The following is a 26,696-nucleotide window of genomic DNA, read 5'->3' as shown; positions in this document are numbered from 1 at the left end:
CTGTCAGCAAAGGTAATAAAACCATCCCTTTTAAAAAAAAAAAAAAGCGCCTAATTATCAGTGCATTGCTGAGTGGTTGTGTATCTCTTCAATAACTTTGAATTAATTTGAACACATTTTCCTCTACCAATTCTTTTCCAGTTGACATGTAGGCATGACTGAGCCTGGTGTTTTCAAACTGGGTTGAAAGAAAAAAGGTTGTTTTTAATTTTAAAGTTACCTGAAAAGTTTGGTAAATAAATCAAATCTAATTTTTAACCTAGTACCAGTACAGACTTAACTTTTCTTGTATCCTGCTATGCTTTTGGAGCCTCTGGAAGACACGGCACCAGGGCAGCCTCAAGACAGGAGTTCCTTTTACAATGAGCAGGCAGCGTAAGCAAGGCCAGGTACAAGTGAATAGGCAAGATGCTGAGAAAAGATGAGTATGCTTGCTATGGAACATAAAATTTTAAAAAGAAAAATCACCTGCAGGGTTTTGGTATGAGTGTATTTATTGGGAGGGGGCTTCACAGTGAGGGAGGAAATCATTTTCATACTGAATAGAACTACCCAGGTTTCCCAAGTGCCTCCTAATAGCTAATAGCAGCAGGAATATTTACGAACAGATACACTACTCAATTCTGTTTGCCACATGTAAATCTAAAAGTGCACATTAAGTTTGCCGTGTTTCAGGATTTCATCATGTTTTTGGCAAGAGTATGTACACATAAGGAGACCTTTTGTTAAACCACATAACTCTGATCTTGTTTATGAGCTCTAAAATTAAATTATCTCACATAAATACTCAGAAGGTAATTGTCATATTAGTCTCAATGGTCCACAGTACCACCACAAAAGATCCAGTCACAATTCATTCTGTGACATGGGCGGCCTGTCGGCTTGGTATAATATGCTGCTTCGTGGGAGTTTCATGACCTACAGACTCTCACGCATTTGGAGAGGGGAAGAGTGGCTGGAAGCACTTTTGCTGGATCTGTGGCAAAAGCATTTACTATTGAATAAAGGAAATACACTAATGTAAAAGAATGAAGACCATAGTTCACAGCCTGCAAACTTTCACTGTGAAGGGCCAAATAGTAAATATTTTAGATTTTGTAGGCCATTAGGTCTCTGTGACAACTACTAAACTCTGCTGTTGTATCACGAAAACAGCCGTAGACAATACATAAATGAGTAGGTGTAGCAGTGTTCCAATAAAGCTTTATTTACAAAAAAAGAGAGAGGCAAGCCAGATTTGGCCTATGGGTGATAATTTACCACCTCCTGCTCTAGACTATATTGATCTTCCCCTTCTCTGGTAGTTTCCTTTCTAAACATGCACAGTTACTATGTCCCAGGCCCTATTCGGCTTTTTAAAAATTAATTTATTCAATCCTCGAAACAACTCTGCTGTTATCATCTTCCCATTTTACAGATGAGAAAACTAAGGCACAGAGAGGATGAATAACTTTCCCAGAGTTGTACAACCAGTAAATGGCAGAACTAGAACTTGAAACCAGATAATCTGACCACAGAGACCACAGCTTGCCACCCACTCCTGTGAGCTTTTAACTGTGCTAAGAGCTCTCAAAAATTCATCCGCCCTTTCAGGGACTCCTGAAGCTCTCCAAGTCTGGCTGGTACCCAGAGCAGATTATTTTTGCCACTAATCATCCAAGTGGATCCCAGGTTCATTACAGTTCTACGTGAGACTTCTAACAAGGGAAACACAGGGAGACGCTGAGGGTCCCAAATCTATCCTGGCATTTGGATGTTCTCAGACACCTTATTAAGGTTTCTAGATCTTTATCCAGCATCTTTTCCCAATTTGCTATAAGCCTAGAAGTTACTGTGTCCCCTAAGGGATAATTTGGGACAATACTGTACTACCAAAATATGCTGTTTAAAAAACAAGAGAAAACACTAGAAAATTATCATATTTCATGTAAAATTAATGACTATAGACATAAAAATTTAGCCCAAAGTCCTCTTATAACACAAAATTATGGATCATCTGGATGAAAAGTGATGATGTTTGTCACTATAAGCAACGGGATACTACTATGAGGTTTGGAATTTATCCCTTTAAATCTGAATAAAGTAGACAAATCCTGGCTATTGGTGTTACAATAGTACCAAGGACGGGAGGTCAATTTTAACTTGCTGCTTGCTGAACAGTCTTCATGATTTGATTGTCCCTCACCATCCCATCATAGTATCTAGATATCCTTTCAATCAAAACGTATCACTTCCGATAGGTTTAAAAACTCATAACTAAAGAAGAAAGTAAACTGAACATCCCTTTCGGAACATGGAAACTTCCTGTGATTGCCAAAAAGAACTTGAAATGCCTTAAGATTGAGATTATACATTCAGTCAAATCAGCAAATATAAATTAATAGTTTTGTGTAAGGATTTAGAACGTAAGTAGAATGAGAAAAGAGGTTTTCTCTGAAACAGCCTCTGGGAAAGGGAAGTGGGTGTTTTCACGTCCCATTCATAAAAGCCAAGGACAAGTCCATAAACTTCTCTATGGCCTTTACTGCAGAGAAAAAAAAAAAAAAATCCCGTTTCTATTTGTTAAAAGTCTTCAGATTTCATATTCTGGGAGAACAGAGAATGTTTAGCTCTGAAACGGCACAAAAATCTTATGCAGGATATATTTTGTAAGTTTTAAAAAAAGATATTTTATCACATAAATGTGCCTTGTCATTCATTAGAAAACACCACTGTAGTATTGTGACCAGGTTCCCTAATGAGTTCTGAAGTTTTCATTGAACAGGAAAGATATGAAAGGGCAGGGGAGAAAAAAACATGTGAAGCCTACTATGTACCAAGCTCCATGCTAGGAAATTTAATATAAATTATTACATTAAGGAAATAGCTAATTTAAAATGTTAGTTTCCATCTTCAAGTTTTGAAGATTGCTGATTGTCATTAAAAATATTTTCTCTCATTTCAATTTCTGTTGGGAAATTTTTAATTTTATTGTGAAAGTGCTTTTCTTTTATATTGTACTAACACCTTCTTTTAAAAGCAGGCTGAGGAAGGCTGACCTGGGAAGGAGTCTCTCTCCTGCTTGAGGTGAAGGATTGTGCCTGCCCATCTTCTGACGGTTGTTAAGGACAATGGGACCTCTGGAGCATTTTTAGTTATCAAGGCCTTCCTTTCCATCTCCCACCCCCACCCCCAATTACAAACTAATATATTTTTCAATATGAGGACTTGTGTGTGTTCGCGACTATAATAAATGAGGCATGGCTTTGCAAGCAGCTGGAATATCCCCTCAAGAAGTCATTTACATAATTAAACACTGAAGCTCTGAACATGGTACCTATGGTGTGTGACCCACTCTTGCATCTGAGGTAACTTCAAAGCAGCATCACGTTCTTCCAGCAACTGCTCAATCAGATCACTCCTAAATCCTCACGCCTCCACGCAGCCTTCCCACGGTAACCTGGATATTTGCTTCATCTACAACAAACTCTCTGCCTTCTCTCACACTTCCTGCCTCAATTTTGCTGAAAAGTCACTTTCCTTGACTTAAACCAATTTACTCATTTTGTTATGTTTCCTGTGTCCTGGACATTGGCTAGATTCACTTAGCTGCTTTAAGTTTTGAAATAAAGGCTATGGGACTCTGACCATAGTCATTTACTGAATCCCTATGAACCCTTATCATACTGTTTGCTCTATTTGGATAATTTATATTTTTCTTTGCTCAGATAATTCAGTTTCCCTCATATAATCCCCAAAACAACCCACTGAAGTATATATCACTATCCCCATTTTACAGATGTGGAAGTTGAGCCTCAGAAGTTAAGTTAGAAATGGCTAGGACAGTGATAATGATTCAGACCCACTCACTGACTTCCAAAACTTACTGCTCTTAAACATTAGGCAATATTGCCCATAAAGTTCTCTTTATCTGGAGTGGTTAACATAAAACCATACATAATTACATCCTCAGAAAGTATCTTCAACTATATCTTTATAACTTTTTTAAAATCACTTTTGTAAGGCTAAATTTAGATGAGCTAATTCTTAACTATTTTCATTACGAGTACCGTAGAGAATTTGACAATGCTGTTGGACCCTCTGCCCAGAAAAAAAACACATATCACACATACAACAGTCTAGATGGCTGCCAACTTTAGAGATGTCTCCACTGACAGATTAGAATCCTTCTCAGTCACAGGTTAATGTTGCCAGGTCATCTCTCTGCAGATATTACCAGCAAGCCCTCCCATTCTTTCATTTTATTTTCTACTGAGTGCGAAATGTACCGTTTCCATTACTACATTCTGGCCATGACATAGGGAAATGACTCACAATGGACTTTCCACACTGTTGAACCCCCACATCTTCAACAATGATGCTAAGTTTGGTGTGACCTTTCTACCCCGTCAGCCTCACAGATGTGGTGTTGTTTTGCTACTTGCCAGTACATTTTCCCTCCTGCTGAAATAGTCTTGACTTGTATATCAGAACACATAATAATAAGGCACAATCCATTTTCCTAGCACAGAATCATTCAGAGAAAGGGGTTTGACCACAAGGCATAGGAAAAAGACTAAGGAGAAGCTAGTTATAAGAGGCAGTCTAGAATTCCACGGAGGTTAAGACCCCAAGCTTTGGAGTAAGGTGGCTAAGTAAGACAGCTATAGGCTTAAGTCTGTGTTCTGTCACTCACTTCCTGTATGACCTTGAACAATTTATTTAACCTCTCTGACTTCCTTAATCTATGAAATTGGAATAATACTACACATCCCTCGTGGTCCAAGCTAATGTTAAGATTAGATGTTGAGATCAGATGAGAAACATACAAGAGTTTGGCACATAGGAAGCACTGGGTAATGGGTGGTATTATTATGTTATTCTTAGTACTTTTCAATGGACTGGTTATCTGGCATGATTATGAAAAACTATATTCTAGTCAGTAGGTAGTTTTCATATATATATTTATCATTGTTAAAAGTAATATGTAGTATTAAACCATGGACTTTTTGCCTGTACCCAAAAGGAAACCCAATCAACTGGATTACTGATTTTTAAGGAATTAGAACATAATAAAAATTCTTAAAGAGGAAATCATATGAATTCCCTATTTTTAATCATTTGGGAGGATCCTCTGGGCTCAGGGTTACACTAATAAACATTAATCATCGTTATTATATAATAGATATGCAGAAATACTGAATAAGAGAGGTTTCCAGATGTTAAAATATCAATTATTCCTTTACTATAGCACAATATTCTGTGACACATCCTTTTATTTAGAAGTCATCAAGGGGAGTTCCCTGGCAGTCCAGTGGTTCGGACTCCGAGATTCCACTGCAGGGGGCATGGGTTTGAGCCCTAGTTGGGGAAATAAGATCCCGCATGCCGCGTGGAGCAGTTAAAAAAAAAAAAAAAAAGAAGTCATCAAGAAGATTTATTTTTAAGAGATATTGAGAATGTAGTATGTATTTATTGAACTGAAGTCCAAACTGAAAATCATACATGCCAGAGTTTTATATATTCTCTTATTATGTCTCACAACTTCCTAGCATGACAAAGATTATATGCCTACTTTATATTTGAAGCAATTGTGTTAGAAAGCTTAATTTGCCAATGTACACATCTAGTAACTTGTGTGAAAGTAACTAGTAATTAGTACGTTAGCATTCCAACCTTGGCCTAACTTCAAACCCATGTTGTTTTTAACATACTCTGCTGCCTGCCAAATTTTACAAGGGAAAAGACATAATTTTCAAACCAGTCAGGAACTCTGCTTATAAAATGTCTTACTCTCTCCATTACCAATCTGATAACCTCCTAGAGGAAAAAATGGCAAAGTTTACAGAATAAATATACAGAATATGCTGTCTCTTGAATAGAGAGATTTTAAATTCAAAAAATAGAAGGTAAAAAATGCAATAGAATTCTGATCTGAGACAACAATTAAATTCAAAAATACAACACCCTTTTCCCAGCTTATTATGTGGGTACAAATGAATGAGCTGCCATCCCAAACTAATTAGAACACCGGTTGTAAGCATAACTTGGCAATCTGATTACTTACTAATTTGAACGAAGCATCAGCAAAGGGCACATGAAAACTGTATGCATAAATCAAGAGAATTTCTCCAATTTTAATGAATCATATCTTTTAGGAGATAAGCTACAGTTAAAGGTTAGTTTATGTGCCAATTAAGGAAGCTATAATCATAAACAATTTGCCTGTGCCTGGAATAAAATTTAATCAATCTAGGATCATTTCCTTTTCATCTGTGCAAAAAAAAAGAGTAATTTATTTATGTAATTATTACCAAGAATTTGAAAAAAAAAAAAGTACTGGAATGCAAGAACTAGGGTAGAAATTTAGCACCAACTGGAAATCTAACATGGATTAATAAGTCAGGCACTTCCATAGGTGCTGCTAATAAGAAATAAGTACCAGCTTAGCCCTTGAAATGTCACCTATATAGCCAAGCAGGCCAATGATAGATATTTATGAGTTTGCTAAGTCTTGCAGAACAGAGAGAATGAAGAAACTCAGAAGATTTAATTGATTTTATCACCACAATACCCCAGGCTTTTCAAAATAGTACCAGATCCTTTTGTTGTAGAAGTTATTTGCCTTAATTTTTCTATTAGGACCAAATAGTTATCAAGAGTCAGAAGGGTAGGTATGAAAGGAAGTACAATATCTAAAGGTAAAATGATGCAAGCTAAGGCTCAATTAGAAAAGCCAAAAAAAGCATCCAGGTGCCTTATTTCATTCATAAGAAATGTGCCAGAAATCATTAACAGAAATGAACCATTTGGGAAATCTTAGCCAAAGCCAGAGATTTCTCTAGAATTCAGCCTTCTCTCTTGAGTGTAGCTATATCGTGCAACCCAATAATGAGGTTCAGAAACCATATTTTTCATCATTTTATAATGTACAGACATACTCAATGTTTAAATGACTGTATTAATAGAAGCCAAATCATAACACTCTGCCTCTGAACACAACAGGGACAATGAAGACTTGTGATATGAACAAGTCTGCTGAAATTTAAGTAGTGCCAGAATTCAACAGCATAAGAAGAGGTGATTAAAGCTTATGAAACCTCCCTCTCATGGCTGCTTAGGCATTCATTTTTCCTTAATCTTCCTTTTTAAGTTACAAAAGCACTAAAAAGCGTTTAGAAAATGAAGAAAAATCACCACGCACATCCCTGCCACCTTAAAACTATTATCATTTGCATTATCCCTGTCTAGTCTTGTTTTTTGATGTATATAAAATCCTTTCTTTTACACCAAAAGGAATATATTATATGCACCTTGCTTTTCTTTTTTCACCTAAAATATTTCTTGGAGATGCATTCGTATTGGTATTTAAAGCTGCCTCACTCTTTTTAATGTCTGCATGCTATTTCAGTGTATGATGTAGCATAATTTATTTACCCAGTCCCTATAAAATACCAAATCACTTGTTTGTAATTTTTTGTTATTACAAACAACGCCACAACAAACATTCTGGTACTCATATCTTTATGCAAATATGAGAGTATATTGGTGGGATAAATTCCTCGAAGTGGAACTTCTTTAGTTGATGTTTTATGTATTATAGTTAAAGTCATAGTGTCCATTCAATTTTACAGCCTGGAGATTTCACATTGGATTTTATACACAATAAACATTTTCCATGTTGCTATATAGCCTCCAAGATTAAAGTTTTTGGTGGTTCATGGCTTCTTATTAAGGGGATACACTCAACCTTCCCTCTATTGTTAGGCAGTTCAACATTTCTAATAACTTGCTTCAATAACTAATGTAATGCTGTTTTTCACGCACTGTATGAGGACCCTGAGCCCCCACTCTGGTCCTCCTCTCCACTCCTCTTAGCACAAAGCATCCCCACTCTAGAATATTCTCCAGGTCCCCATGACCCTGGAATTCTTTGCCTAAATGGCATGATATATGCTACAACATGGATGGACCTTGAAAACACTATGCTTAGTGAAATAAACATTCAACTGTTTGGGAATCATAAACAATTTCCCAAACTGGTTATTATCTTCAGAAAGTTCAACTTTTAATGTAGTTCAGATCTGACTTTAAGCTTCCGGGTTTTCCATCTTGCCTACAAAGCTCCCCTCCTTCACTCCAATATTCCACCCCACCACATTATAGAAATATTCCCCTATAGCTTTATTTGCTACATTTAAATACTGAGTTCATCTGGTATTCGTATAAACGTAGCAAAAGGATGCATACCAAACTGTTAGCACCAGTTATCTAAACTTTGCCTTTATACAGGATAACTAGATCCTTTGTGATACATATGTATTACTTAATAAACTTAATAAACAACAAAGAATACTGTCTAGCTCTAAAAAACAGTAAATGTAAACATTACCATTTTCACTGCCAAGCTGAGAAAAGGAATAAAATAAAACAATTCATTTGGGAGTATTCAAAGGTACTCAGCAAAAGTAAAATATCAACCCAGATTCTAAATAACCAGTTTGTTTTTTTTTGTTTTTTTTTTTTTTAAATAACCAGTTTTTGTAAACTTTAGGGTAACAACAATTTTTTAAAATTTTCCCTCAAATGGTTTAACCAAATGGAAGAATAAATAAACCCATATTCCATTCAGGATAAAATGAAACTGTGGTTCACCTAAAGATCAAGCTTCGGCTAATTAGTAAAAGGGGCCAGACCAGAAGATGACAACCAGCCCAAGGAAAGAAAGAAGCACATGATTAAGAGAGCAGATGGTCACTTGCAATTTATTGTTTGGTTTGGATTGATGGCCCAGTGAGGGAAGGCCTTTAGCTTAAGCTCTTCCCTTGAGAGCCCTGAATGGCTAGACTCCAGTGATTTGTTCAAGTTGGAGCCCTTCTCCTCCCAGAAGTGCTTCCATAATTCATAAAAAGTCTAATGTGTATATCAAACAAGCACAGACCAGGGGTCCATACTCCTTCAAGATGGCATGCTAACTAACTCCTTCTGGCCTCAGGCAGGCAGAGTGGAAGAGGAAAAGCACCTTTTTATCTTCCAAAGATCCTGTTTAAAAAGCAAAAAACATTGAGAGGAACCTTACCTTACTTAAATCATTTTGTATATATACCTTAAGCTAATGGTAGCAAAGATCTGCCGACAGCCCTGTGAAAGTACAATCAGGCCTCAGGATAGGTAGAAATGGGTGAACTCAGGAAAGAGAAACAGGGTACTGATTTAAGAAGGAGCCAAAAGCATGCTTCCATGTATTTCTCAACTTTGTTTAGAATGAGCACATCCTGTACCACGCGTGATCAGCTCTAAAAGGCCTTCCCTAATGTGAACTGTCCAACCAATTAAAAAGTATCTGTTTATTAAGCTGCAAGTGGCTATTGCATAAACAGAAAGCGATCCCAAACAAAACCACAGATAGTTCTGACAAGCTATTAGTAGAACATATACATCTTTAAGTATTTTCTTTTTCATGTAAACATCTATTTTAAAAAAGGTGAGGTGAAGAAACAGATTTGGATGGGGGAGGGGGGGTTATGGCTAAGTCCAGCTTTGAGTTTTTCAGCTCAAAAAATATTTAAATAAATAAAAACTGGTAGTTCTTAAAGTCAGTCTGAGGTTACTGCCATTATCTCTTGGGTTTTGTTCTTATGTTATCTTTTTCTAACTAAAGAGAGAGAAATAAATCTGTATTAATCCCTTTATAAGCCAGCTTTCCAATTACTTTTTCTCCCAGATTCAGTATCCTCTTCATTACCAGAAAGTTACCTTGCATTAAAGTGAAGATTTACAAATTAAAACTCAAATCTTTTTTTTCCTAAATAACTCCACAAACATGTTAAACAGGAAAAGGAAGTTGGAGTTAGGAATTGGGAGGCTATAAGAATTTTTCGTTTCTAAAGGATTGGATGTGACTGCCAACAATTCCGTGGTTTTAGATGCTTTCAAAAGGAAGAATGTGATAATAGCTCCTGGGTGGAATAATTTTGGCTGGACTTGATTAAATCTAAGCTTAAAACTTATAGAGAACAGCTTGGACTGCATTTATTTTTTTTAAGAAACAGCTATGCATTTCATCTTACTGTGGCCTTGCCAAATTCAGGGCCTTTTGGGAGTCTGGCACCAGATTAGACACTAACAAAGTGAGCTAAATGCCCTAGGTGATATGCGTTACTTAACTCCAATCAACACTAATGAGTGTGTGTCTCACTAAAACCCTGCACGCGTAATTTTGGAAAGGAGTCCTTTCCTTTCTCAAAGAGCTATTCCATTAAGCTCCCAGAAAGTAATCAATCTAAAACAGACTGAGTGACAAACACTGGACATATTCAGCTCGCTTTTTTATTTGTACTCTAATGTCTTTTTCTGTTGGTAAATAAATTATTTTACACTTCTTAGAAATGCATCTAGAGTTTGCATCCAATATCTTAAGCTTTGTTCTTGACATCATTTTCTGGTGGCTTCAGGACATAGGATTTTTTAAAATTTTTATTGGAGTATAGTTGCTTTACAATATTGTATTAGTTTCTACTGTACAGCAAAGTGAATCAGCTACACGCATACATATATCCCCTCTTTTTTGGATTTCCTTCCCATTTAGGTCACCACAGAGCACTGAGTAGAGTTCCCTGAGCTATACAGTAGGTTCTCATTAGTTATCTGTTTTATACGTAATATCAATAGCGTATATATGTCAATCCCAATCTCCCAATTCATCCCACCACCACCACCCCTCCCGCTTTCCCCCCTTGGTATCCATACGTTTGTTCTCTATGTCTGTGTCTCTATTTCTGCTTTGTAAATAAGATTGTCTAAACCAATTTTTTCAGATTCCACATATATGTGTTAATATATGATATTTGTTTTTCTCTTTCTGACTTACTTCACTCTGTATGACAGTCTCTAGATCCATCCATGTCTCTACAAATGACCCCATTTTGTTCCTTTTTATGGCTGAGTAATAGTCCATTATATATACAGGACATATGATTTTAGTACCACTGACAATAATTCTAGAATATTTGAAAAAATCAACTATATGTTGGATAACTCTTGGAGTCTCCATTTTCCAAATCTGAATACAAACAACACTAAATATTAAAAACTGCCCAATGGGTTTCTGGTTCCAAGACAAGATGGCATAAATGTACCTCTCCCTAATCTTCCTGCTAAGCACTGCTAAAATCCTGGGACATTATATATAAAACACAAATAAGAAGACTCTGAATATTTTTGCAGCAGTGAAAGAAAAAAACTCTATATCCATGAAAATATCCTTCAAGAATGAAGGGAAAATCAGACATTCTCAGATGAAAGAAAAGTAAGAGAATTTGTTGCCAGCAGGCTGCCCTAAAGAATGGCTAAAAGAAGTTCTTAAATCAGAAAGGAATGATAAAAGAAGGAAACTTGGAACATCAGGAAGGAAGAAAGAACAAAAAGAGTAAAAATTTAGGTAAATACAATAGACATTCCTTCACCTCTTGAGTTTTCTAAATTGTGTTTAATGGTTGAAGCAAAAAAATTATAGCATTATTTGATGTGGTTCTAAATGTAAGTAGAGGAAATATCAATATTTAAGACAAATTACATTATAAATGGTGGAGGTAAGGTTTCTATACTTTATTTGAAATGGCAAAGGCCAACACCAGCAGACTGTGATAAGTTATGTATATGTAATACAATGCCTAGAGCAACCACTCAGAAAGCTATACAAAGACATACACTCAAAACACTATAGATGAATTAAGACAGAATTCCAAAGAATGTTTTAGCAACCCACAGGAAGGCAAAATGGAGAAACAGAGAGAACAAACAGAAAATGAAAAATAAAATGGAATACTTAAGCTATAAGGTATCAATAATTACATTAAATGAAAATAGTCTAAGTTCCCCACTTAAACAGAGATTGGCAGAGTGGATAAAAACTATGACCCAGATATATGCTGTCTACAGCAAACTGCATACAACAACTTGCATGGCACTCAAGGTCATGATGCTGGGTGAAAAAAGTCCTCAGAAGGTCACATACTATATTTTTCCACTTATATAACATTCTCAAAATGACAAAATTAAAAATATGGAGACCAGATTAGCAGTTACCAGGGTTAGGGTTGGGGTGGGCGTGACTATAAAGGGATAGTATGAGGGAAATCTTTGCAGTAAAGGAATAGTTCTGTATCTTAATTGCAGTGGCAGTTACACAAATCTACACATGTTATAGAATGGCAAAGAACTATACACACACATTGCACCAATGTCAGTTTTCTAGTATTAATATTGTATAATGGTTACATAAGATGTAATCCTTTTATAGGCATACTTCAGAGATATTGCAGGTTCAGTTCCAGATCACCACTATAAAGCAAATATTGCAACAAAGAGAGTCATGTATTGTTTAGTTTCCCAGTGCATATAAAAGTTATGTTTGGGGGGGAGAGATATATTGGGAGATTGGGATTGACATATACACACTACTATAAATAAAATAGATAACTAATAAGAACCTACTGTATAGCACAGGGAACTCTACTCAATACTCTGTAATGACTTATATGGGAACAGAATCTAAAAAAGAGTGGATATATGATTATGTATAACTGATTCACTTGCTGTACAGCAGAAACTAACACAACATTGTAAATCAACTGTACTCCAATACAAATTTTTTTTAAAAAGTTATGTTTACACCATACTGTTGTCTCTCAAGTGTGCAACAGCATTATTTTTTTAAAAGGTACACCTTAATTTAAAAATACTTTATTGTTTACAGAAACAGAAATATGGATCAATGGAACAGAATAGAGAGCCCAGAAATAAACTCTCATACCTACAGTCAATTAATCTTCAACAAAGGAGGCAAGAATATACAATGAAGAAAAGACAGTCTCTTCAGCAAGTGGTGTTGAGAAATCCGGACAGCCACATGTAAATCAATGAAGTTAGAACACACCCTCATACCATACACAAAAATAAACTCAAAATGGCTTAAAGACTTAAATATAAGACATGACACCATAAAACTCCAGAAGAGAACATAGGCAAAACATTCTCTGACATAAATCATACCAATGTTTTTTTAGGTCAGTCTCCCAAGGCAATAGAAAGAAAAGCAAAAATAAACAAATGGGACCTAATCAAACTTATAAGCTTTTGCACAGCAAAGGAAACCATAAACAAAACAAAAAAACAATCTACAGACTGGGAGAAAATATTTGCAAGCAATGTTACTGACAAGGGCTTAATTTCCAAAATATACAAACAGCTCATACAACTCAATAACAAAAAAACAAAAAACCCAATCAAAAAAAAAAAGGGCAGAGAACCTAAACAGACATTTCTCCAAAGAAGACAGATGGCCAAAAAGCACATGAAAAGATGCTCAACAACGCTAATTACTAGAGAAATGCAAATCAAAACTACAATGAGGTACCACCTCACACCAGTCAGAATGGCCATCATTAAAAAGTCTACAAATAACAAATGCTGGAGAGGGTGTGGAGAAAAGGGAACTCTCCTACCCTATTGGTAGGAATGTAAATTGGTGCAGCCCCTATGGAGAGCAGTATGGAGGTTCCTTAAAAAACTACAAATAGAGTCTCCATATGATCCAGCAATCCCACTCCTGGGCATATATCCAGAGAAAACTAAAATTTGAAAAGATACATTCACCCCAAAATTCATTGCAGCACTGTTTACAATAGCCAAGACATGGAAGCAACCTAAATGGCCATCAACAGATAAATGGATAAAGAAGATGTGGTATATATACACAATGGAATACTACTCATCCATAAAAAAGAATGAAATAATGCCATTTGCAGCAACATGGATGGACCTAGAAATTATCATACTAAGTGAAGTAAGTTTGACAGAGATAGACAAATACCATATGATATCACTTATATGTGGAATCTAAAACATGACACAAATGAACTTATTTACAAAACAGAAACAGACTCACAGACACAGAAAACAAACTTATGGTTACCAAAGGGGAAAGGGGTTGGGATAGGGATAAATTAGGAGTTTGGGATTAGCAGATACAAACTACTATATATAAAATAGATAAACAACAAGGTCCTACTGTATAGCATAGGGAACTATATTCAACATCCTGTAATAAACTGTAATAGAAAAGAATATGAAAAAGAATATGTGTGTGTATATATATATATATATATGTATGTATGACTGAATCACTTTTCTGTACACCAGAAACTAACAAAACATTGTAAATCAACAATACTTCAATTAAAAAAATACTTTATTGCTTAAAAATGCTAACCATCACCTGAGCTTTCAACGAGTTGTAATTTTTTTGCCATAGTAACATCAAAGATCACTGATCACAGATCACCATAACAAATATAATAATAATGGAAAAGTTTGAAGTATTGCAAGAATTACCAAAATGTGACACAGAGACACCAAGTGAACAAATGCTGTTGGGAGAATGGCACTGATAGACTTGTTCAATGCAGCGTTGCCACAAACCTTCAGTTTGTAAAAAACATATCTGCAAAACATAATAAACTGAAGTATGCCTGTATCTAGTTTCCCCAGTGGTTATGTTACATCTTATATAATCACTGGGGAAAACTGAGTAGAGGGTACACAGGACCTCTCTGTACTATTCTGCAGCTTCCTGTGAATCTGTAGTTATCTCAAAAACAAAACAAAACAAAGAAAAAACTCTGCCTAAGTTCAAATCCAGGCTCCACCACCCCCTGTGTGAACTTGAGCTCATTTAACCAATCTGTGCCTTGGTTTTGTCATCCTTAAACAAAATAACATTATCTACTACGTCATGGCAAGAAATAACTGAAATAATACATTATAAGAAAAACTGTTCTGTGAGTACTAAGTGATTATTCGCATATTTCTGACTTTCCTTTGTTGTAGAGCTGGGCAAGATCAAGTCCTCTTTTCATCTTTGATTATTTACATGATCTACTTCATGTCCAAATCATACAGCTATTATCAGGGAGCCTATATGACTAATAAAATGTTTTAAGCATCTCTCCAACACATCTAAGAAAACGTTGGCCTGCAGGATGAAAACAAGAGAACTAGACACTGAGCATATCAAGGATAGGCATGGGCAGTTCTACTCTCTGACTTTATTCACACCCTACCTTGAGAATCAAAATATGCCTCCCAAAGCACAGGATGCTTACTATCCATATAATTTATTGAACAAAAGCAAACAAAAATCATACTGTTTAATTAATCAAAAGCCAATTAGAAAACCTGACACATATATAGCCAGACAAACCCAGAGGAACAAAATAGGAAGCCAAGAAATAAATCAAATACATTTGGGAGTTAAGTATATGAAAAGGGTGTTATCTGAAATTGGTCAGGGAAAGTTGGAATATTAAATAAACTGTGTTGTAACAATTGGACAGCCACCTGGAAGTAAAGGTTAGACCCACACTTTACATCAGGATAAATTCTAAATGGATCAAAGACTTAGGTGTGAAAATAAAGCAATGAAAGTACTAGAAGAAAATAGAAACTTCTTTTTAACCTTGCAGTAAGGCAGGCTTTTCTTACCATGATACAAAACAAAGAAGCCATAGAAGAAACAATTAACAAAACTGACTATATAAAATCAAAAAGTTCTGCATGACAAAAACAAAACCAAAAAATCTCAAAAAAAAAAAAAAAAAGAAAAGCAAAAAAGCAAAGAATAAATGAGGAAAAATATTCCCAGAAAATAAGATCAATAATCCTCTTTAAAAACATATCTGGTTATTCCTGTAGCACTGTTTATAACAGCAAAAAATTGGAAACAACCTAAATGTCCATCAGCAATAACCTGATTAAGTTATAGTTTAGTAAATTTTACATGATAGAATATTATGCAGTTGTGAAAAAATGGAAAAGTTCTTTAGTTAGATAATACAGAAAGATATCTATTATTAAAACTATTATTCGTTTTTTTAAAAAAGTAAAGTGAAAACAGAATATATGGTATGCTTCCTTTTGAGTAAAAGGGGTAATTTAAGAAAATATAAATATATATATATTGCTTATATGCAAAAAGAAACTCTGTAATGATATATAATAAACCACTTATATTGGCTATCCAGGGGGTAGGCAGGTAGGTGGTAACTGAGTAGATAAGAAAAATTTTTCATTTTATACTTTTTGTTACTTTTTTGAATCATTCAAAAATTTATCTGTTCAAAACATTAGATTAAAAACAACTTTTAAGCAGATTAGGAAAAGATTATTTTATTCATTTTAACCTCCATTAAAAGGTATCCCAAGCAATTTGAATAGACTGAAAATATTCTGATAAACACCTAATCAGAGACTGGGAGGTCTTAAGATGCTACCAAGAGCCCCTGAGTCAAAATGCTGAAAGATGATTTCCCACTCAACAGTCTAAGAAATTAGTTTAAATTTACTTCAAAATAGGAAGAATCATAAAAGTATTTTAGCAAATTTTAAAGGCATTAACAACTGAATTTTATGAAATTCTGAGGTCTAGAAATGCCACACTATTTTAAAGAGAAAAAATATATTTTTTAAAGACAACAATGAAGGTGGACAATTGGCAGGGGTGGGGGAAGCAGCTTTTGCAGTAGGAAGATGACTAGTAGGAAACACCAAAGAGCTACAGTTTACTACAGCAGCAACCTAAAGTTTGAGAGAAATATTCCAACAGCTTATTATCTGTGTACATGTGTACTGTGTGTGTTTACCTATTTATTCATTTGTTTATTTATGTACTTGTTTATTTTAGTCATTCATTCATTCATCCCAGACTGATAACTTTCATGGTTTTTTTTAAATTTTTTTTTATTGAAGTAGAGTTGATTTACAAAGTTGTGGCAATCTCTGCTGTACAGCACAGTGACTCAGTGATACACATATAGACATTCTTCTTTATATTCTTTTCCATTAGGGTTTATCACAGGATACTGAGTATAGTTCCCTGTGCTATGCAGTAGGACCTTGTTGTTTATCCATCCTTTATATAATAGTTTACATCTGCTAATCCCACACTTTCAGTCCTTCCCTCTCCCACCCCCTCCCCCTTGGCAACCACAAGTCTGTTCTCTATGTCTGTGAGTCTGTTTCTGTTTTGTAGATAGGTTCATTTGTGCCACATTTTAGATTCCACATATAAGTGATATCATATGGTATTTGTCTTTCTCTTTCTGACTTACTTCACTTGGTATGATAATCTCTAGTTGCATCCATGTTGCTGCAAATGGCATTATTTTGTTCATTTTTATGGTTGAATAGTATTCCATTGTATATATGTACCACATCTTCTTTATCCCTTCCTCTGTCAATGGACATTTAGGTTGTTTCCATGTCTTGGCTATTGTGCATAGTGCTGCTATGAACATTGGGGTGCATGTATCTTTTTGAATTAGTTTTGTCTGGGTATATGCCCACGAGTGGGATTGCTGGATCATATGGTAATTCTATTTTTAGTTTTCTGAGGAACCTCCACACTGTATTCCTTGTCCTTTCATTTTAAACAAAATAAATTTAAAAGCTGAAGGGAATTATATTCTTAAAGCTTTCAGACCTACAGAGCTAAAAACCTATTTAAAGAAGCAATTTTTTACAGAACATAAGCCTAAATTATAAAATGGGGGGGCAGCATGATTACCACATTGGTAAGTGATCATAAAAAAGTAAAAGTGATCATTCCTAAGACACTAAATATTAAACCCAGAGAGACTATAAATATACACACTTTCATAGCTTCTAGTCATTTCTAAGCTTTAGTTATTAAATGATTTACATCTTAACTATGGAAAGGGTACACAATTTTTCCAAATTTAAGTATTTTACCTTGAGAGAAGAAAAAGGAAAATTTACAATGAATAATATACACTTTGGATGGAAACCTGACAATATAAAACTGGGGCTTAAGTTTTTGTTAGGGGAGACATAAATTTAAGTCTGTATTTGTCAGCTGCAAACTGGTGTGCCTATTAAAGACTATTTACATTAATCTGCTTTGCCTTTTATTTTCCGTAATCCAAGCTGGGGTTGACAGTTCCTCCCGCATGCTCCCAAAGTACTCTATGTATAATGCACCTTACTGTGTTCTAGAATTCTGTTGATGTCTCCATGACACCCTCTAGACAGGTTTCCAGGAGGCAGGACCCTTTGTCTTCTATTCACTGTAGTAGTCACAGAACCTAGTAGAGTGTTTGGCTTGATGATGATTAATAGACATTGTTGATTTGATTAGATATCAAAAAATTTAGGTGTAGCACATATTTACTCTATTGATATTTTTGTTACCAAGACGCAAGTCCGTGTGCCCAACGACGCACAGTGAGGCCAGACAATACCAAAACGCCGGAGTCTGGAGCAGAGAAAGGTTTATCAGTCGGCGGCTCCCTCAGGGCCAGGGGAGCCGACATCCTTTATGGCCCTGCGATAAACCTTTCTCTGTTCCAAACTCCGGCGTTTTGGTATTGTCTGGCCTCACTGTGCGTCGGGCACACGGACTTGCGTTTCGGTAACGCCACCAGTGCCCAGGCCTGGCTGAAGAGGCAGATCTCAGTCGGTCACCCGCCTGCTCACCTGCCAGCCTGAGGCTGGGTGAGCTGGAGGGCCCTGGGGAGAAGGCCGGGATCTGCCTCTTACCTCACTCTCCACCTGACGACCACCACTCCTCCAACGGTTGGCTCAATGCCCCTCTAACGGTCGCCCATTGACAGTTACTCACCTAGGGGCGGGGCCCACTTCAGTGCCAACCAATGGCTGAACGTGCCCTCCAACAGTCGCCCATTGACAGTTGCCCGCTTGTGGGAGGGGTCCACTGAGGCACCGACCAATGGCTGAATGGGGTCCTCTGTGGCAGCGACCAATGGCTGAGCAGGACCTCTAAGGCCGTTCTAACCGTACCACATTAACAGTCTCCCGATAACCACTGCCTGGTATCGGGGTGGGGTGGGTGTAATGGCGGGCAGCAATGGCCGAGTGCTAAAGGCTGCGCACTGCAGCGCTCTATTACATTTTTACAGACCCACCTTTTTCATTTAGGCCAAAGTTATTTGATTTTTATGTATGCCATCACTTTTAAAAAGAGATGACAAACTTATAAGACTGATTAAGCATAAGAGAAATTGATCCTTAAGAGTTTCACTATAAAATTCTCCAAGGCTAATTTTCTTTCTGTTTCTATAACTCAAAATTAGCTGTAATAGAGTTTACTCTTTTACGGCGTCCTTGTATAACTCTGTGGAAAGTATTTCAGATTATTTGGTCCCTTTGGTTGTTATATGATTTTTATTTATAATTCAAATATTTGATGAATCCTCTAGATGTTGAAAATCCAAATTACTATGTTCAGAAAGTGTTAAATGTTAGTGGGAATGAGGAATTACACTGCAGGCTCCACTGTGATCCTACAAAAGCTGCCCTGCTTTATCTGGCCAAGAGGTGGCAGCATGCTCCAGGAAAACGTCGCGAAAATCCTGTGGCTGTTTCTCCTGAGTATTTAGAACCACTGAAGAATTGCTGGACTGTGGGACACAGAGTAAACAAAAATTTAGCTATTCTACTGGTTCCAACTAAACTGAATGTCCAAAGTAGTAGAGGTCATTGGATGGTTTCAACCATTTTACAGCTAGATCCAGTGTCACCACTGTTGCTAATTATCACCTGCTTGTTAATTCACAACAGGTGTAACACAACGAAAACTAGCAAGGTTCCTGCCAAGCCAGAGAAGAGAGAGGTAAAGGAACAAGGGGAGCTTGGGAATAAGAGAAACTGAAGAATGCTTTGAGTAGTCTTGAACACCTCTCATATGCACATTTGATGACCTTTCAGTCTAATAAACATGATTAATATGTGATATACTTTTACAGTTTATAATACTAACCCTTTATATATAACCATATTATTAACATAGATACTAACAATAATACGATCAAATAACTACAAGAACTAGTGAGGGTTTTAAGGTCGATTAATTTACTCATTCTTTGTACAAGTATACGATTTGGTAAAAATAGAAGAATTTATCCCATGGCATAGGTACTTCTGTTTGACTGACATTCAACATTTTCATATATTTTATTATACCTGTAGGATGTGATCCTTTTATAGAATAATAAAATTATGGTGAAATATTGGGCCAGTTAGATATTAAAGATAAACAATTACTTGTTTGAGTTTGTTTGGTTTGGTTAGATTCAGTCATTAGTTGACTTTATTTCATTCTGCCATGTCATCATGCTTAACTATATAAACTGTTAATTAATAGTGTCCTTGCTTTTAAAGATTTAAGAGATCCTGGCATGCTCTATATTTAAAGAGTTCCTAGTTGCCATGCAGTTTCCTAGGAGACTGAGAAATCTGTTGCTATTTAAACACAAAACTAAACCGACTAGACTTGTTTAACTGCAAAATTGACTTGAGACCTGTTTAAAATTATATAAGGGAGTAGCCACTAAGCTTAGAAATGTGTGGTGTGCGTCAGGGTAGACCTTGAATTTCAAATGAAACTTGGAGACTTCGTAGCACATCATCTTCCTGTGCACAGTCTCCGCTAGGACTCACCATGGGCTGTATGGCAGCACAGCACTGGAAGAAGTACAGTCACGCAACATCACTTCAGGGCTACCATGGAGCTGCCTGAGTTGGTGGTGCAGGACCAACTGTTAAATCTTTCTGCACCCTAATTGCATGCAAGCAGTCTAGACATCTGCTAAATGTTTGTCAAAGTGTTGATGACAGTGATGATGATGTTAGTTTGGTTTGCTAAGAAATCAAACAAAGGAAATTTACCAGGTAAAGAACGAAATGGTAATAAAAACTACATTTTAAAGGACCGGTCCTAAAAATAAGGACTTCAGATTTTAAAAAGAAGTTAATAGTATGCTCAAAGTGCTTTGCTACATCCTAGGAATACTAACATATACACGAGGAGCAACTCATAAGAGAGCCCTTCCTAGGGTGCTGAGGAAGGTTTCAGAGGGAAAACAATATATAAAGCAGCCTTGAAGGATGCTTAGGATTTCATCCAAAAGCAAAAAGGTTATTAAAGACAATAGTCAGGGCAAGGGCAAAATGTTGAACAGAGCAGGATGAGAGAGATGATGCCTCAGCTTTGATGCCCTCGTATACAAGGGACAATAGCTGTGGGTCAGAAGGAGGAAGATGCTGAATGGCGTGGTAATGGTGTGCACCTTATATTCTGAGGACACAACGAGACAGCAAAGATTTATAAATAGGATGATTACATCATCAGATTCATGTTAAGACTCTGGCAGCAATCTGCAAGATGCACCCGAGTAAGAGGGCAGATGTGAGTCAAGGAGATCAGTTAAGAAGCTATTACTAGAAAGATAATAAAGGCTTGAATTAAAACAGTTAAAAAGGAAAAGAAGACAAATTTGAGCTACTTCAGCTGATGATTCAATACTGATCTCAGGTGGCCTTGGCCTGCAGCAGCTTGAAGCAGAATTTTGGTTCCCAGCCAGAGACTGAAGTCAGGCCACGGCAGTGAGAGTGCTGAATCCCAGCCACTAGACCAGTGGTCGGTGACAAGGCCCTGGCCTTTCGGCTTTGCAAAAATGAATTCCCACAAAGACACGGAAAGTAGTGAAACAAGCAAAGTGTTTACTAGGAGGAAAAAGAGTACTTGTGTATAGACACATGGGTGGGCTCAGAGGGAGTTGCACCCTCGTGGTAGTTTGAATCACTTTTATGGGGCATTTCTTCTGGGTTTTCTTTGACCAATCATCTTCCTTTGCCTGGTTTTGAGTCCGTATTTGGTATATCTCAGGGTCCTCCCATGTGCATGCGTGCGTGTGTGCGTGCATCTCTTAGCCAAGATGGATTCTAGCAAAGAGGCCTATGGGTAGGTTGGCATCACTTACTATGGGGTGGTGCCCCCTCCCTTACTGACCTCCAAGGAGCCTTTCTGCGCCTGTGTAGTCAGGAAGGTCTCCTTGACTTGGAGAATAAGGAATATGTGGTCTTTTATCTCTTATCTGGGCAGGGCTCAGCTTCTCCTCCCTCCTGCTATTTTGGAGTATCTGTCACAGGGGACAAACTCTGGCTGCTCAGCCTGGGGCCCATCTATCTCCTGCCTCAATACAACCAAAGTTTTTAAATGACCAATTTTTCCCAGTCCCTTCCACTGGCCCTAAAATTTCTACTTAGTCATGATGTGTGAGGTTAAAAAAGCAAGTTAATAAGTAATTATTCTAATAATTCCATAATATAACAATTAATTATTAATAAGATTAAAAATAAAGGAAGATAGTCAAGTCAGATTTGGCTGTGTGAATGTTGAAGAATTGGTAAACTGTCCAGGATAGATGTCCTCACAGGTTGGAAATTAAGATTTGGGGCTTGGTAGATATAATAAGAAAGACATATTTGGTCTTCATCCCCAGTTCCTCGCACAGAACTCCTAAACCCCCTGGAATTTCCTGAGTGGTGGGGTGAATTTTCAGCCTCACCCAGCGACCTCCAGGGAGAGGAGAGGGACTAGGGACTCAGCTAATCGTCAGTGGTCGATGATTTAATCAATCATGCCTTTGTAATGGAACCTCCATAAAAACCCTAAATGATGGGTTCAGAAAGCTACCAGTAGGGTGGCACAATCCAAACTCTATGGGAACAGAAGCTCCCACACTTTGAGACCCTTCCTGACCTCACCCTATATACATCTTCATCTGGCTGTTCATTTGTATCCTTTATAATAAATCAGTAATAGTAAGTCAAGTATTTCCCTGAGTTCTGTGAGCTGTTATAGCAAATTATCAAACCTATGCAGGAGGGACTGTAGGAACCTCCAATTTATAGCCAAGTCAGACAGAAGTGTGGGTAAGCTGGGAACCCACTACTTAAAATTGTCGTCTCAAGTTGGGGGCAGTATTATGGGACTCAACCTTTAACCTGTGGGGTTTGTGCTGACTGGGTAGTTAGTGTCAGAACTGAATTAAATTGTAGGACACCCAGTTTGTGTCCACAGAGAACTGCAGAATTGCTGGCTAAGGAAAACCCACACATTTGGTGTCAGAAGTGTCATGAACAGAGAAATGGTTTTCCTTTAGTAAACAAATCAGGAATGAAAATACAAATTGGGGGATCATTTATGTATGAGTAGAAGAGTGAAATCACTCCCCCAACAGAGGGAATATATATGGAGAGTGTTGAAGATGAGCTCAGCAGAAGCCTGAAGGAAGGAAGTAGGTGGTAAAGAGGAGCTAGCTAGGCAAAGTGCGGCTGGAGTAGTAGAGAAAAATAGTGCCCTAGAAACTAAAAAAAAAAAAAAAAAAAAAAAAAGGATAGGCTGTCAACAGTGACAAAGTGCTTGAGTTCAGGAAGGATAAGGATTGAGAAGAGGTCACTGGATTTGGCAATTACAAGGTCACTATCTTCTAAGGTTCAACTTCACTGGAATGGTAAGAGGAAACTGGATTAATAAATAAGAAGAGAGTATATTGAAAAATATTAAAGCTACCACTTACTTTTACATTGAAGTACGATTTTGGGGAATTATGGAAGTGTGGAGATAAGGATACATACTTCCTTTTTTTTTTTTCTATTCTAAATTCTTTTACTCAATATGAAAGTGTTATTACCTGCAGCAGTATAATCTCAGTCACAAAAAGATGATATAAAATAATGAATTTTTAAAAGCAACACAAATCCAGAAAAAGTAAGCAAACTGGATTGTACCTCCTGAAAAATGTTTTTAAAATAAAAGTATATTTTGGCATTTGGGAGGCCTAGAGGTAATATTGGGTAGTATATATATTAGTCATTTCCCACCATGTTACCTAACAAGATTAAAAGAAATGAACTTCTCATTAGATGTTGCCAAATAGAAACCCAATGAAGATTCAATAAGTTCACTGTTCTATTAAAAATTCAATTAAAACCTCAATCTCCTTCTAGTAACAATTAATACAACAAAAGAATATAGGCAAATAATACAAGCTCAAGACAACCAAATTAGATTTTTTAACAGGTCCAGCTTACCACAAATAATAGTTATAATGAAATGACATGCCTTTTAACACCTAAGTCCTACAGCTTAAAAAAAAAAAAAAAGCCTCCCCTCCACACTTTAATGTTTCCTGCCCACAAAACCATTAGAAAATATTTAATTCAGCTTCTTTAGTAGAGTTGTTCTTTTCATTACTCATAATCCATTCATTTAGAAAGGCATTGCCTTTCCCCGCCCCACCCCCCAATCTTAGAATGTATCTTTCTTTGTTGAATCACCCCTAAGGCAGAACAGAATCCTGGTGGAAGATCTTTCTGAAGTGGCTGGCAGGATTAAGAGCTAGGATGAGATCTGTCATTGTGGTTAACCCATAAAGGGAAAAAAAAAAAAAAGTAAACAACAATAAGAGCCTGTCTGTAGCTTTATCTCTGTTCTAGGCATGGTAAATGAAAGAATGTACCTCATGAGCAACCTCAACGGCTTTCTTTGACATTGAGGCAAAGAGAAACAACTCAGTAAATAAGGCCTTTGTTTACTGTCTTGGGTGCTACAAATAAGCATTGTCTTGTTCTGTTAATACATCTATTATGTCTCTAAAAAAATACAAAGCTAAGTTGGTGAAATAACAGTAACAGTAATAGAATTTAATTGTGTAATAATTATTCTTGATATTCTGTATTAATGATTTGGCATCTTGGAGTCATGGAGCCATGCTAATGATGCAAGGTTTTTTACAAACACCTCCACCATCAGGCATTCGGAAATCTGTCACAAACCCTCCAATCACAAGCGTCAACTGTGTGTTTTGCTTGCCACTCAGTAGGGGACATCCCCACCTAGCTCTTCTCAGCACTATAACAAAGGTTTAGTCCCAGTTCTCTCTACTTCTCCCTGTAAGTGACGCCATATGGCCCCATGTGGCATGTGGTGCCTACCATCCTCTGAGTAACTGTGAGTAATAAACTCTTCTTTCAAAGGTTGTTGTCTGCATGTCTCTCAAAACCTGATTAAAATAAATCTTAGGTTAAAATAGTCTAAGTATATTATTCAAAATTTTCCTTTCTGAATATTCTACATCTTTGAATCCTTCAATTCCTATCACTAGTTTTGGTATTGTTAAAAGGTAAACTAAGGATCATGAAAATTTTGAAGAGTGTATTTGAGCAAACATCAAAGCAAATCAGGCAGCACCAAACTGAAAATGGCTAGGAGCACTCCACCGCAGGAGCTAAAGCAAAGGCTTTATAGAGCAGACGTGGAAGCGAAGCAAGGAAATTGCTTGACATTAGCTTAAGTGATGGCCTCATTTGAGAAAGCCTAGTTGGCTGTTCGTGATTAGTTGTTACGTTTCAGTTTCTTAGCCTTGAGGTATTTACAGGAATCAACTCTGGCTTAGGTTTTTGTTTGCTTATACAGGCTGCCAAGGTATTAGAGCCGCCTCGGTCAAACGACCTCCCTGTTGAATTACTTTAACGGAACCAATGCTCTCTCTTGTGTATTTGTTTGCTAGTCATACTGGGGAGACGACAACAGAAAAACAAAACCCCTGCCCTCATGAAGTTTATACTCTAGGTGTTATAGTTGTAAGTGAAGTGAGGAAGCTTATCTTTTATTTCATTTGAACCCCTCACTTTTCTTACATATACTAATATTCAATAATATTTGCTGAATGAAAGAATGATCCATTTTCCTTTAAGCATCAGAAGCCATTTTCTTTATCTTTACAACTGAATAGTGGTTTACAGTTAAGTTTATCTCACTTGATGAAGACCATGAAGTGTAGCACTGCTAAATGATATTTACATAATTCAAGCAGTTGGACTTTACTGAATGAATAGCTTTACTCACCAATCACCAGCTTATGAATGAGTAAGTGGGTCCTCTCCAGACACTGAATCTACTGATGCCTTGATCATAGCTTCCCAACCTCCAGAACTGTAAGAAATAAATTTATGTTGTTTATAAGCCACTGAGTCTATGGTATTTTTGTTATAGCAAAATGGGCTAAGACACTATGTAAGTGGAAATTGTCGACAAAGGCTCTTAAAAGTAATCAGTTGCTATCCCACTAGGAATTTAAACCAAGTCCTAGAAATTTGCTATAAATCTCTAGTCTACATCTCTTGCAACTAAGTAACTGGTTTATATTTTAAATATCTGTACCATCTTGTAAGGAATGATAGGAATTTGAATTTTTTTCCTAGTGTCTCACTTTCTTACCCATATAGGCCTATTACCTATAATAAGATTACCTACTGAAGTAGATGCCACTGTTGCACACTCATTATTCATCTATCTATCCCCTTTTTCTGTCTTTTTAACATAACCCTAATTTTGTTCACCTTCCCCAGACTGTCTGTGTCTTTCAGGAGAGGCTGGGATGTGAATCTCAATTGGTCGAGCCTATCTTGGAGGCCTCACCCCTTTGTTAGTGATAGGCATGAACAGGTGAAGCAATTTTAACTAATGAGATATGAGGGAAAATCTGCTGGGGGGAAAGGTTTTCCTTAGTCTTAAAAAGAGACCGAATATAAGGGTGTCCCCCTTTTCTTGCCTCTGGGTATCATCTGTAATCTGTAACTGAGACCATTTTAGGACCATAAGGAAAACCAGACTGGAGAACAAGCCAACACACTTAAAGATGGAGGAGCAAAAAGAGGGAAGGGACCTGGGTGCTTGACAATATTGTCAATTCATTGAATTAACCAACCCTGGCGATGGCCTGACCTCCACGCACCTAGCTATGTTAGGTAATAAAAAGGCTTAAACATTAAGG

The 26,696-nt window shown here is 36.8% G+C and overlaps 1 long non-coding RNA gene across 2 annotated transcripts in view; it reads right to left on the bottom strand.

Annotated features, from left to right (window-relative positions):
• The window catches only part of LOC309639222, an 82,975-nt gene extending 57,120 nt beyond the window's left edge, over positions 1–25,855 (bottom strand). For both annotated transcript variants that reach the window (XR_014251528.1, XR_014251529.1), the window contains exon 1: positions 25,769–25,855. This is a non-coding gene — a long non-coding RNA (uncharacterized lncRNA). The remainder of the gene's footprint in view (positions 1–25,768) is intronic.
• Between the last annotated feature and the right edge of the window lie 841 nt (positions 25,856–26,696).

This window comes from Balaenoptera physalus (assembly GCF_965194825.1).
Source record: "Balaenoptera physalus genome assembly, chromosome: 12".
Classification (NCBI taxonomy): domain Eukaryota; kingdom Metazoa; phylum Chordata; class Mammalia; order Artiodactyla; family Balaenopteridae; genus Balaenoptera; species Balaenoptera physalus.
This window is presented reverse-complemented; position numbering and strand designations above follow the sequence as displayed.